Below are 13,208 nucleotides of genomic sequence, written 5' to 3'. Positions count from 1 at the left end.
TTACACACATCTGCGAATATATTAAAAAAACCCACTGAATTATAAACTTTAAATGGGTGAATTGTATGGTATGGAATCACATCTCAATAAAGCTGCCTAAAAAATGTAGTAGCCAGCTCCAAAAAAAAACATCATAGTGAAGAAAGCAGAATGTAGGGTCAGGGAGCAACATCGCTTTTGTTCATTATTAATCCTTCCTGCCCTTAAAGCCATACCTGCATGTTTGCAAAAAAAAGGACTAAATGAAGTAGACGAGTGGAGTGACAGGAAAAAAGCAGGGTAGGAAGCCTGGATTTCACCACATGAAAAGAGCACAATTCTACACTATGCAATGTCACCAAAAATTAGACATAAAAATATCCTCACTTATACCTGGACATACAAACTACTAAAAACTAACTTACCAAATAAATTTCTGAAACATCAAATGAGTCTGTGTTAAGGCATTGTTTGAAGAACTTAACTTGTATTAATTGATTTAACCCACACAACCACCCTAGGTGGTACATATACAGCTGATCTTCATTATTTACAAGTTTCATATTTGTGAATTCACCTACTCACTAAAATTTTTTTGGAATCCCAAATCAGTATTTGCAGCATTCTCATGGTCATTCGCAAACATGAGCAGAGCAGTGAAAAATTTCAGTCTATCAACACACACGTTCCAGTTGAGGTCAAACAAGGTGACACTCTGCCTTATTTCAGCTCTCATACAGAAATGACCAGAGGATAGAGATGGTAGGGAGCAGTGCGGTGTAATGCAAGAAGCTCCAGTTCTTTAGAGTTTAGGAGAGTTTAAGTCATTTTCCCAAGATCAGAAAGCTAACGAATGGAGGACTGTATGAGCCAAGGACACAAAGTGAAGAAATTGATGGTTGAATGAATTAATAGTTAAAAGGCTAAAAAAAGAGATAAAACGAGATCATAAAAAATACTTAAACCAAAAGAAGAAGAAATGGAGAAAGGAAACAAAAAACAGATGAGACAGAAAACAAACAGTAAGATGACAGATTTAAATCTAACCATATCAATAATCACATTCAACGTAAATGTTCTAAATGCCCCAATTACAAGGCAGAGATTGTGAAAACAGTGTGGCAGTTCCTCAAAAAGGTAAACATGGAATTACCATATGATGTAGCAACTCCACTCATAGGTATATACCCAAAGAAATGAAAGCAGGAATCACTCACAGGTATACACCCAAAGCATTGATGTGGCATACAGATACTTGTCCACCAATGATCACAGCAGCATTATTCACAACAGTCAAAAGGTAAAAATAACCCAAGTGTCCAAACAAAATGTGATAAACACATACAATGGGATATTAGTCAACCTTAAAGAGGAATGAAACTCTGATATATGCTAAACATGGATGAAACTAGAAAACATGCTAAGTGAAATAAGCCAGACACAAAATGCCAAATACTATATGATTCCACTCATCTTAGGTACCTAGAATAGGCAAATTCATAAGACAGAAGGTAGGGGAGAAGGGAGAACGGGGAATTATTGTGTAACGGGTATAGAGCTTCTGTTTAGGATGATGAAAAAGTTACAGAAATGAAGAGTCACAATGGTTTCACAATATTGTAAATGTACTTAATGTCACTGAATTCTAAACCTTATAATGGTTAAAATGGCAATTTTTATGTTGCGTATATTTTGCCACAATAAAAAAAAAAGGGCAGAGATCATCAAACTATAAAAAAGCAAGACCCAAGTGTATGTTGTCTACAAAAACAAACACTTTAAATATAAAGACACAAACAGGCTAAAAGTAAAAGGATGGGAATAGACCATGCTAGCACTAGTCAAAAGATCTGGCTACATTAATATTGGACAAAGTAGACTTCAGAGCAAAGAATATTCCCAGGGATAAAGAGGACCGCTTTATAATGATAAAGGAGTCCATTCATCAAGAAGACATAACAATCCTAAGCATTTATGTACCTAATAAAAGAGCTTCAAAATGCAAGGAGCAAAAAACAATGGAACTAAAAGAAGAAACAGACAAATCCAAAAAATTATAATGGGAGATTTCCACACCCCTACCAATAATTGACAGAACAAGGAGACAGAAAATCAGTAAATGTTGTTCAAGTCTTTCATATCCTATCAACAAACGTGATAACATTTATAGAGCACTCCACCCAATAACAGCAGCACATATATCCTTTTAAAGTCAAAATGAAACATTTACCAAGACCATATCCTGGGACATACAACAAATCAGATAAGCTTTTAAAAGATTCAAATTATGCAAAGCATGTTCTCTGACAGGGGAACTAAATTAGAAATCAATAACAGAAAAAAAGTCTGGAAAATCCCCCAAATAATTGAAAATTAAATAATACTCTTCTAAATAAGCAATGGGCCAAAGAAGAAGTCAAAGAGGATATCAGGAAATATTTGTTACTGAATGAAAATGAAAACACAACATGTCATTATTTGTGGCATAGAGTTGAAACAGTATCTAGAAGGCTGTTTATGGCACTTAACACCTTTATTAGAGAAAATGCGATGTACCAAAGCAATGACCTAAGTTTCCACCTTAAGAAATAAGGACAAGAAACGCAAGCTAAACACAAAGTGAGCGTAAGAAACAAATAAGAGCAGAAGTTGATGAAAAAGAAAACAGAAAAACAACAGAGAAAAAAATCAATGAAACCAAAAGCGAGTTCTTTGAGATCAGTCTAGCCAGACTATTAATGGAACAAAAGAGAAAAGACAAAATTAGTATCAGAAATAAGAGAGGTGACATCACCACATTTGCTATCAATAGTAAAAGGATAATAAGGAATACTATGAACAACTTTTGTCAACACATTTGACTACTCAGATGAAATGGACAAAACCTGTGAAAGTTAAAAATTACAACAGCTCATCCCAAAAGAAACAGACAATCTGAATGGCTCTATATCTACTAAAGAAATTGAATTTGTAGAGAAAAACCTGCCCCCAAAACTTCAGGCCCAGAAAGCTTCACTGGTGAATTCTACCAAATATTTAAGCAAGAAATAACACCAATTCTAGACACACCCTTCCAGAAAACTGGGGAGGGTATATACCACGCAGCTCAATCTGAGGCCAAGGTTACCCAAAAACTAAAACTAGACAAAGACATTTCAAGAACACTACAGACAAACATCCTTTTTGAACATAAATGTAAAAATGTAAATGAAGAAATCTTTAGCAAAATGAATCCAACAGTATATAAAAATAATATACCATGACCAAGTGGGATTTACCCAAGGAATGCAAGGCGAGTTTAACATTTCAAAATCAATGTAATTCATCATATTAAAAAACTAAAAACAGAAACCATGGGATGAATTAAAACTATAAAACATCTCTAAGAAAACACAAGAGAGAATCTTAGTGACCTTGGCTTTGGCAAAGATTGTTAAATACAATACAAAGAGCGGAAATATAAAAAAAAAAATATAAAACAGACTTCATTAAAATTAAAAACTTCTGTTCTTTGCACTGGTAAGAAGTAAAAAGGTAAGCCACAGAGTAGGAGAAAATACCTGCAAAAGATATATCAACACGTAAGAAACTCTACAATTCAATAAGACAAACAACCCAACTTAAAAATGAGCAAAAGATCTGAATAGACACCTTGCTCGAGAAGATATACAGCACGCAAATAAGCACCTGAAAAGATGGTCAACACCATCTGTCATCAGGCAAATGAAAATTAAAACGACAACGAGATAACACTAGACTAGAACGGCTAAAACTAAAAAAGACTAACCAGACTAAGTGCTGGAGAGGGAGTGGAGCAACTAGAACCTGCACACATGCTGGCAGCAATGTAAAATCGTACAACCACTTTGGAAAACAGCTTGGCAAGTTTTTAAATAATCACACACCTACCACACAATTCAACCATTTCACTCCTGAGTATTTTCTCTAAAGAAAGGAAAGCACATGTCCACACAAAGACTTGTACACCAATGTTCACAGAAGTTTTTTTTGTTTAATAGCCCAAAACTGGAAACAATCCAAATGTTCCTCCATCAGGTGAAGGAACAAACAAAATGTGATACACGCACAACACAGAATACTACTCAAAAATAACAAGAAATGAACTATTGATATATGGAAGAACATGGGCGAATTTCAAAATAATTATTCTGAATGAAAGTAACTGAGCCAGGTAAAACAAAGAGTACATATTATATAATTCCATGTATATAAAATTGTAGAAAATGAAAACTTATCTACAGAGTCAGAAATAAATCAGTGGTTGACTAACGACAGGCAGCACACAGTTGTAGGGAGGAATAACAAAGGGCCAGAAGGCATGTTTTAGAGGTGACGCTCATTATCTTGATTATGGTGATGGTTTCATGGATGTACACATATCTCAAAATGTATTAAACTGTACACTTTAAATATGTGCAGTTTGTTGTAGGTCAATAATACCTCAATAAAGCTGCAAGAGGAGGAGGAGAGGAGGGGGAGAACAGAGAGACGAAAGAAAAAGAAATCACTCTAGGAGGACCAGGATCCAGAGTTCAGAGAGGGCAGTGAAAAAGGAGGTCAAGAAACAATCAAGGAGCATTCCCTAGAACTGAAGAACACAAGTCCTCAGCCTCAGAGTCAGCCAAGCACCGATCAAAATAACCTGAAATTTTAAAAAAATCTATACCTAAGTACATAATCATGAACACTTACACTACCAAGGATAAAGATCTTGAAAAAGTTCAGAAAGAAAAATAGATCAACTACAAAAGAACGAAAGCAGAACATAGAAATTAAGAGCATGGCCTTCCTGATTTTGACAATGGCTCTGCCATGTATTAGCCAAGTGACCCTGAGTACGTTACTTAACCCCTCTGTGCTTCAGTTTTCTCATCTGTAATAGTAATAATAGTAAGTAGTAGTAGTCATGTGGTTGTTATGAGAATTTAATAAACTAATCTATAAAGTGCCTAGAACAGTGCCTGGTATGTGTTAAATACTACATAAGTATCGGTTAAATAAATAAATCACATTAACATTCAACTTCTCATCAAAGGGCCGGCCCGGTGGTGCAACCAGTTAAGTGCTAGCACTCCGCTGTGGTGGCCCGGGGTTCGCCGGTTTGGATCCCGGGCGGGCACTGACGCACCACTTGGCAAGCCATGCTGTGGCAGCGTCCCATATAAAGTGGAGGAAGATGGGCACGGATGTTAGCCCAGGGCCAGTCTTCCTTAGCAAAAAGGGGAGGATTGGCAGATGTTAGCTCAGGGCCGGTCTTCCTCACAAAAAAAAAAAAACTCATCAAAAATACTGGATGACATAAGTCAAAAGAACAGCACTTTCAAAGATTTGAGGGAAACTAATTTGCAAGCTCAAACTTGATGCCTAGCTAATGACCACTCATGTGTACAAGGGTAGAACAGATTCAGAAAACTCACACCCCGCACAGCATTTCTTAAGAATTCAATTGAGAATAAAAACCAAGGAAGGATTTAGGCTAAGAAAGATGATCAGAAAATAGTACCCTCAACTGAAGAAAGGAATTTTTAAAGATTTTATTTATTTATTTTTCCCCCAAAGCCCCAGTACATAGTTGTCTGTCTTAGCTGCACATCCTTCTAGTTGCTGTATGTGGGACGCGGCCTCAGCATGGCTGGAGGAGTGGTGCCTCGGTGCGCACCCGGGATCCGAACCCGGGCCGCTGGCAGTGGAGCGCACGCACTTAACCGCTAAGCCACGGGGCCGGCCCGAAGAAAGGAATTTTTAAAAATCTCAGGAAGCAGCTTTCCAGCAAGCCTAAAGAACCAGGTGTGACAGCAACAGAAATAAAGACCTCAAGAAGGAGTCTCCAAGAAGAAAGAGGACTTGATAGAATACCTAATAAAACAGCGAGTTTGGATGTGGAACCGTATAAAGAGGAAAACAGAAAGAGAACACCAAGAAAAAGACAAAAGTAGCACAAGAAAAGAAACAGTATCACAGCATAACTTGAATCTGGAAAGTGACAAGAATTTACAATACTATTTGATTTTTCAGCTTTTAAAACAATCCCATATATAGCCAAAGCCCTGACAATTTAATTTGGGATGCCAACAAGGCAAAAGGACAGCTGGCAAGCTTGGGGTGAAGAGTAAGAGCAGCAGAGGTAGAAAAGCTAATACCTAACCTTAGAAAGTGAGAAGTCAAGGGATACTTTAAATAGAAGACGTAATAAAAAAGACACATTACTCAAAGTTATAAAGCTTACCAAGAGAAGAAATAAAGACAGTGATTTACTATTAGGAATGGGGCAGGGGATGCCGCATAAGTGATGAAATCCTTTTCTATCATAGCTAGAATTCAATAGATAGATCCAAAACCAATAAATCAGGCATAATCATGATATCTAGAGACAGAACCAAAACAGTTAAAAATGGTTATCTCTACAGAGTAGAAATGGGATGAGATGCAAGTCAAGTTTGATGGAAGTTTTAAAAACAAAGGAAACCAGCATTCAGTTTAACACTTTCTCTTTGGGAAAAACACAAGGAATACTGAAACTGCCGTCAAAACAAGGCTTTCGGTTCCTCCTGGATAGGAGCTAAGTAAAAATCAAGATCTCACCAACCTCAGCAAAAGAATGCAGTTCACTGTGACTGACGGGCACTTCCTTCAAAAACGAAGGGGCGAGGGGCATGAAGCGCCGCTGAACCTTCCCAATCCAGAAATTCCAAGCACAAAATCGAACTCGGACGAGATCACGGGAACGATAAAGAGAAAACTCAATCATGGCCAGAAGTCGACATACACATTAACAAACAAACAACAAAGTATTTAAGTGCATCCAGGAATTCTGAAAACTTCAACAAGCCTTCTGTCCAGCAGTGGGGGCACCTAGAGAAGGGGGCCCTTATGAGACTTCTGTCCCGTCCTAGACGTTTCTAAGATGCTGCTTTCACCATAGGATCTAAAACAGCAACAACAGTCCTTTCACACCAGGAGAAAACCTTTCAAGCAGGGGCAGTAAACAACAAAAAGCTCGCCGCGGGGGGTGACTTTACAAGGTTGCAAGAGGCTGGGATCAACACCTGCGCCTCGCTCCCCAGCTAACTCAGCGGAGCAGGCATGCGCAGCCCAACACCTTCGAGCCTGTTCTGAAACCCGAAACGCGCTGCGCCGAGAGGAAACACAGCCGCGGGCGGGGCCTTCCGGGCCGGAAAAAGCGGGCAGGGGAGGAGCAGCCCTCCAGCGAGTTCAGACCCCGCTCGGCCCTCGCCCCGCCGAGGCTGCTCTCCCAGGGCCCCGAAAACGAGTGTCGGCGACCAACCGCGTGTCGGGCCGCGGCCGCCCGCGGGGCCGACAGAGCAGCGCGGGCCCCGGCGCGGCACCCCGGGGACAGGCGGCGGGTCCCGAGGGCCGCGGCCCAGACGCGCTGGGGCTCCAGGCTTGCCGCCAGGCACCTCCTCACCTTCTCTTCCACGCAGTTGACAAGGATGGACGGGGACTTGCGGCTGAGCCAGCGAGAGAAAGCCGGGCCTCCCATAGCAGCGGTGCGGCCCCCCACGAACATAACCAGAAGAGACAGGCGGGAGCGGCAGCCGCAGCCGTGGCACCCGGACTTGCTCCCACGTGCGCGCCGTCGACGGGAAGTGATGTCACGGCGCCGCCACCGCAGGGGAAGCCGGGAAGGAGGCTCGGGGCCGGGCTGGTTGTCGGATTCGGGGTTCTACGGCTGACCGGGTGGTGGGGGCTGCGGCTGGCCTCGCTTGCGGCGTTAGCTTTCAGTGGTGCCAGCCCTGAAGCCCGAGGTCGACCTCATGTGAGTCGCGGGGAATCCCGGGCTGCACCGGCGTCTTGCTTCCCCAGCCCTCGGGTTCCACTGGGGCGGGATCCCTGTGCTCCGCAGGCGCCCGGGGAGGTAGGTCTTCCTTGCCGGTTTGATCACCTCCTTTTTCTCACCCATCTCAATTCAGAGTAGAATCAAAGCATCTAAACACACTCATTATTTCTATGTCCTGGTTTCTCCCGGTTTTGTGCCACAGTACGTACTTGGACTATGAAAAGGAATATTTTTAGGTATTTTACACGAATGATGGCTGGTTTGGTTTGCGTAACTCCCTTTAGTTATAAAATGGGATCTAGACGGCATTTAGCATCTAATTCAACCTTCCAGCTACATTTATGAATATAAAAGAATTGCTGATATCACTCGCCAGCATTTATTTGAGCACTTACCACGTACTAAAGCTTTGGCTAAGGGATTATCTCATTTAATTGTCACGTGAACCTTCTGAGAGTGTTACATATTATCATCTTCATGTAACAGATGAGAAAGCCGAGCTGTAAAGGGGTTAAGTTACTTGCTTATTCATACTGCTGTGTTTCAGTCCAAGTAAAGATCATTTACTGCTCTGTCCTTACACTAACAGGATGCTTTTATCCTTTATTTTCTGATGGCTTCAAATCCTTTTGTTAAGCATATACAAAGAGATCTGGAAGAAGAGAGATTTATGTCCATTTGTTCAAGCCTGGAAGTGTTTCTCCATGGAATCCCCTCTTGGCTTGACAAATCACGCTCAGTCCTCAAGGCTCACCTCAAGAGGCCTTTATGAAAGTATTTCTCCGTGCTACCTGGTGTGCAAATATTTACTGCCCCTTCCTCTGTGGTCTGATGCCACTTTAAACTTCTTTAAACTGTTTAAACTGCTGGTGTGGAAATTAAGAGAAATGGTTAGCCCATGTTTTACTTAAGGACAGCCAGAACTATTCCGGAGTATTGTGTCTATTGTGAAGTCCCTCATTTCTTCTGGAAACAGGCCCTCCTCATCAAGTATTTGGTTCCCCTAGGAGGTGCTGTGTTCTTGTAAGACCACACACAAGGTAGGTGATTGAACAGCTGGGCAAATTGGGCCATTGAGAGTCCTTGCCCAGCATTTTTGAACTGAGAACCATAGGAAGGCAAGGCAGTCCCTCCCAGATAGCTGAAAGCTGAAAGAGAATGGGACTTGCTGCCAGTCCGCAATGAGAGAAGCAGATTTAAGTCCCTGCTTCCAGTGGTTTTTGAGTACAGCTAAATCCCTCTTCCTGCAGTTTGGTTGGTAAACCTATTCTTTAATTCTATGAGCCAGTAAATTCTCCTTTTGTCCCACGCTAGTTTGGGACAAAACAATGGAGGCCAGAAGGCAGTGGGATAGCACATATAAAGTGCTGAAGGAAAAAACTGTTAACTAAGAATTCTATATTCAGGAAAGGTACTGTTCAAAAATGAAGAAAAAACAAAGACTTTGCCAGATAAACAAAAATTGAGAGAATTCATTGCTAGTAGACCTGATTTACAAGAAATACTAAAGAAAGTTCTTCAGGCTGAAAACAAGTGACCCCAGTAAAGGTAATTATACATATTTTTTATCCTTTCTATTCTTAACTGATTTAAAAACCAATTGTATAAAATAACATCACACAACGTATCATGGCTTCAAACGCACAATTTAATATAAGTGTAATCTATTTCCTAGTAACAGCCCAAAAGGAGGTGGATGGAAGCAAAGTTGCAATGAGCTAAGGAAATGACTGCAGATGGTAAAATGATAATTATAACAATGCAATGTTGAGTTTGTAACATTAACAGATATAATACATATAACAACAATACCAAAAAAAAAGGGAAAATGGGAATCAAGCTACATAGCAGTACAGGTTCTGCATATTACCCAAATTCAGCTAGTACAAATCTAAAGCTGATGAGACGTGTATAGTAAACCCCAGAGCAATTGCTTAAAAAAATTCAAAAAAAAAAAAAAACTAAAAAAAAGATCACTAATGAAATTAAAATGCTACATTAGAAAATACATATAGAAAACAAAAACTAAAATGGCAGATGTAAATCCAACTCTATCAGTAACATTAAATGTGAATAGATTGAACAATCCAAAGGGAAAGATTGGTAGATTGGATTTAAAAAAAACATGATCCAACTATATGTTGTCTACAGGAGACACACGAGAGTCACAGAGACAAAAACACTGAAAGTAAATGGATGGGGAAGAATATCATGCAAACAGCAACCACAAGAAAGCTGGAGTGGCTGCACTAACATCAGACAAAATAGACTTTAAAACAAGAATACTAGAAATAGTGACATTTTATAATGATGAAATGGTCAATAGTTCAAGACATAACAATTAAAAACATATATGCATCTATTAACGGAGCATTGAAATACATGAAAGTTTTAATAGAAATGAAAACAGACAATTCAACAATAGTTGGAGACTTCAATACCCCACTTTCAATAATGTATAGAACAATTAGACAGAAGATCAACACGGAAATAGACGACTTGAACAACACTACAAACCAACCAGATCTAACAGACTTCTACAGAGCACTCCATCCAACAACAGAAGATACATTCTCAAGTACATAGGGAACATTCTCCAGAACAGATCAAATGTTGGGCTATAGAACAAACCCCAATAAATTTAAAAGCATAAAAATAATACAAAGTATGTTCTCCAACCATAATAAAATAAAATTAGAAATCAATAGTAGGAATAAATTTGGCAAATTCATCAATATGTGGGAATTAACACATTCATGAATAACCAATGAGTCGAAGAAGAAATCTAAAGGGAAATCAGAAAACGCTGGTTCTTTGAAGAGATCAACACAATTGACAAACCTCTGTCCAGTCTGACCAAGAAAAAGAGAGAAGATTCAAATTACTTGAATCAAAAACAAAAGAGAGAAAACAACACTAAGATATCACCTCACGCCCGTTAGAATGGCTATAATCACCAAGCCAAAAAACAACCAACACTGGAGAGGATGTGGAGAAACAGGAACCCTCGTACACAGCTGGTGGGAATGCAAACTGGTGCAGCCTCTATGTAAAACGGTATGGAGATTCCTCAAAGAATTAAAAATAGAGATGCCCTATGATCCAGCTATCCCACTACTGGGAATCTATCCAACAAACCTGAAATCAACAGTCCAAAGGGCCTTATGCACCCCTATGTTCATTGCAGCATTATTCACCATAGCCAAGAAGTGGAAGCAACCTAAGTGTCCCTCGACTGATGACTGGATCAAGAAAAGGTGGTATATATATACAATGGAATACTACTCAGCCATAAAAAAAGACAAAATCATCCCATTTGCAACAACATGGATGGGCCTGGAGGGTATTATGTTAAATGAAGGAAGCCAGAAAGAGAAAGACAAACACTGTATGATCTCACTCATATGTGGAATATAAACCAACACATGGACAGAGAAAACTGTATTGTGGTTACCAGGGGCAATGGGGGTGGGGGGTGGGCACAAGGGGTGAAGGGAGACATATATATGGTGATGGACAAACAAAAACGTACAACCCAAAATTTCACAATGTTAAAAACTATTAAAACATCAATAAAATAAAAAGACAAAACTGGAGGAGAAAAAAAAAAGAGGACAAGATTACCAACCTTACAGAAACAAAAAGGATTATAAACAAATACTATGAATAATAGTACACAAATTAGATAACTTAGATGAAATACACAAATTACTAGAAAAACACAAACTACAAAAATGACTCAAGATAATCTGAATAAACCTATAATAAGTGAAGAGATTGAATCAGTAATCCACAAACTATGCACAAAGAAAAGCCCAGGCCTAAATGGTTTCACCGCTGAAATCTACCAAACACTCAAGGAAGAATTAACACCAATTCTTACAAAAAAAAAAAAAAAAAAAAAGAAGAGGAAGAAACACTTTCCAACACATTTTATGGGGCTAATATTACCCCGATACCAAAATCAGAGAAAGATGTCACAAGAAAGCAAAACTACAGGGGCCAGCCTGGTGGCGTAGAGATTAAGTTTGCACGCTCCACTGTGGCGGCCCAGGGTTCACAGGTTTGGATCCCGGGTATGGACTGATGTACTGCTTGTCAAGCCATGCTATGGCGGTGTCCCATATGAAAAAAAATAAATAGAGGAAGATGGGCACGGATGTTACCCCAGGGCCAATCTTCCTCTGCAAGAAGAGGAAGATTGGCAGCGGATGTTAGCTCAGGGCTTATCTTCCTCACCAAAAAAAAAAAAAAAAAGAAAGAAAACAAAACTACAGACTAATATCTCTTACGAACATGGATGTAAAAGTCCTCAACAAAATACTAGCAAACTGAATCTAGCAATATATAAAAAGAATTATACACCATGACCAAGTGGGATTTATCCTAGGGATGCAAAGTTGGTTAAACATCCAAAAATAATTAATGTAATACATCATACAAATAGAATGAAAAACAAAAAATCACAAGACCATCTCAGCAGATGTAGGAAAAAACATTTGACAAAATCTAACACGCTTTCATGGTTTAAAAAAAAACTCAATAAACTAGGAACAGAAGGGCAGTTCCTCAATATAAAGGGCATCTACAAAAAATCTCCAGTTAACATCATACTTAATGGTGACATACTGAATGGTTTCCCTTTAAGATTAGGAACAAGACAAAGATTTCCACTCTTGCCATTTCTATTCTAAATTGTAGCGGAGGTTCTAACCAGGGCAATTAGGCAAGAAAAAGAAATAAAAGGCATCTATATCGGAAAGGAGGAGGTAAAACTATCTCTATTTGCATGAAGTGATCCTGTATATAGAAAATCCTAAGGAATCTACCAAAAAACTATTAGAAGTAATAAATGAGTTCAGCAAGGTTGCAGGATACAAGATCAATATACAAAACCCAATTGAATTTCTATACATTTGCATTGAAAAACCCAAAAGTAAAATTAAGAAAACAATTCCATTCACAATAGTATCCAAAACCAGGAATAAATTAACCAAAGAAATGCAAAACTTATACTCTGAAGTTGATTCTAAATTCATACGGAATTCTAAGGCAACAAGCTAGAACTAACAAAACAATTCTGAAAAAGAAGAATAAATAGTGTAAGACTCATACTTCCTAATTTCAAAAGTTACTACAAAGCAACAGTTGTCAAGACAGTGTGGTACTAGTACAAGGACAAACATACAGATCAATGGAACAGAACTGAAAGACCAGAAATAAACCTATACACCTATAGTCAACTGATTTTTCACAAGGGTGCCAATGGTGCTGTGACAATTGAATAGCTATATGCAAAAGAATGAAGTTAGACCCTAACCTTATCCCATAAGCAAAAGTTTACTCAAAATGGATCATACACTTAAATTTAAGAGCTAAAACTATAAAACACTTAGAAGAACACACAGGC

This window comes from Diceros bicornis, unplaced genomic scaffold, assembly GCF_020826845.1.
Source record: "Diceros bicornis minor isolate mBicDic1 unplaced genomic scaffold, mDicBic1.mat.cur scaffold_283_ctg1, whole genome shotgun sequence".
NCBI classification, from domain to species: Eukaryota; Metazoa; Chordata; class Mammalia; order Perissodactyla; family Rhinocerotidae; genus Diceros; species Diceros bicornis.
Note: the sequence above shows the minus strand (reverse complement) of the source record.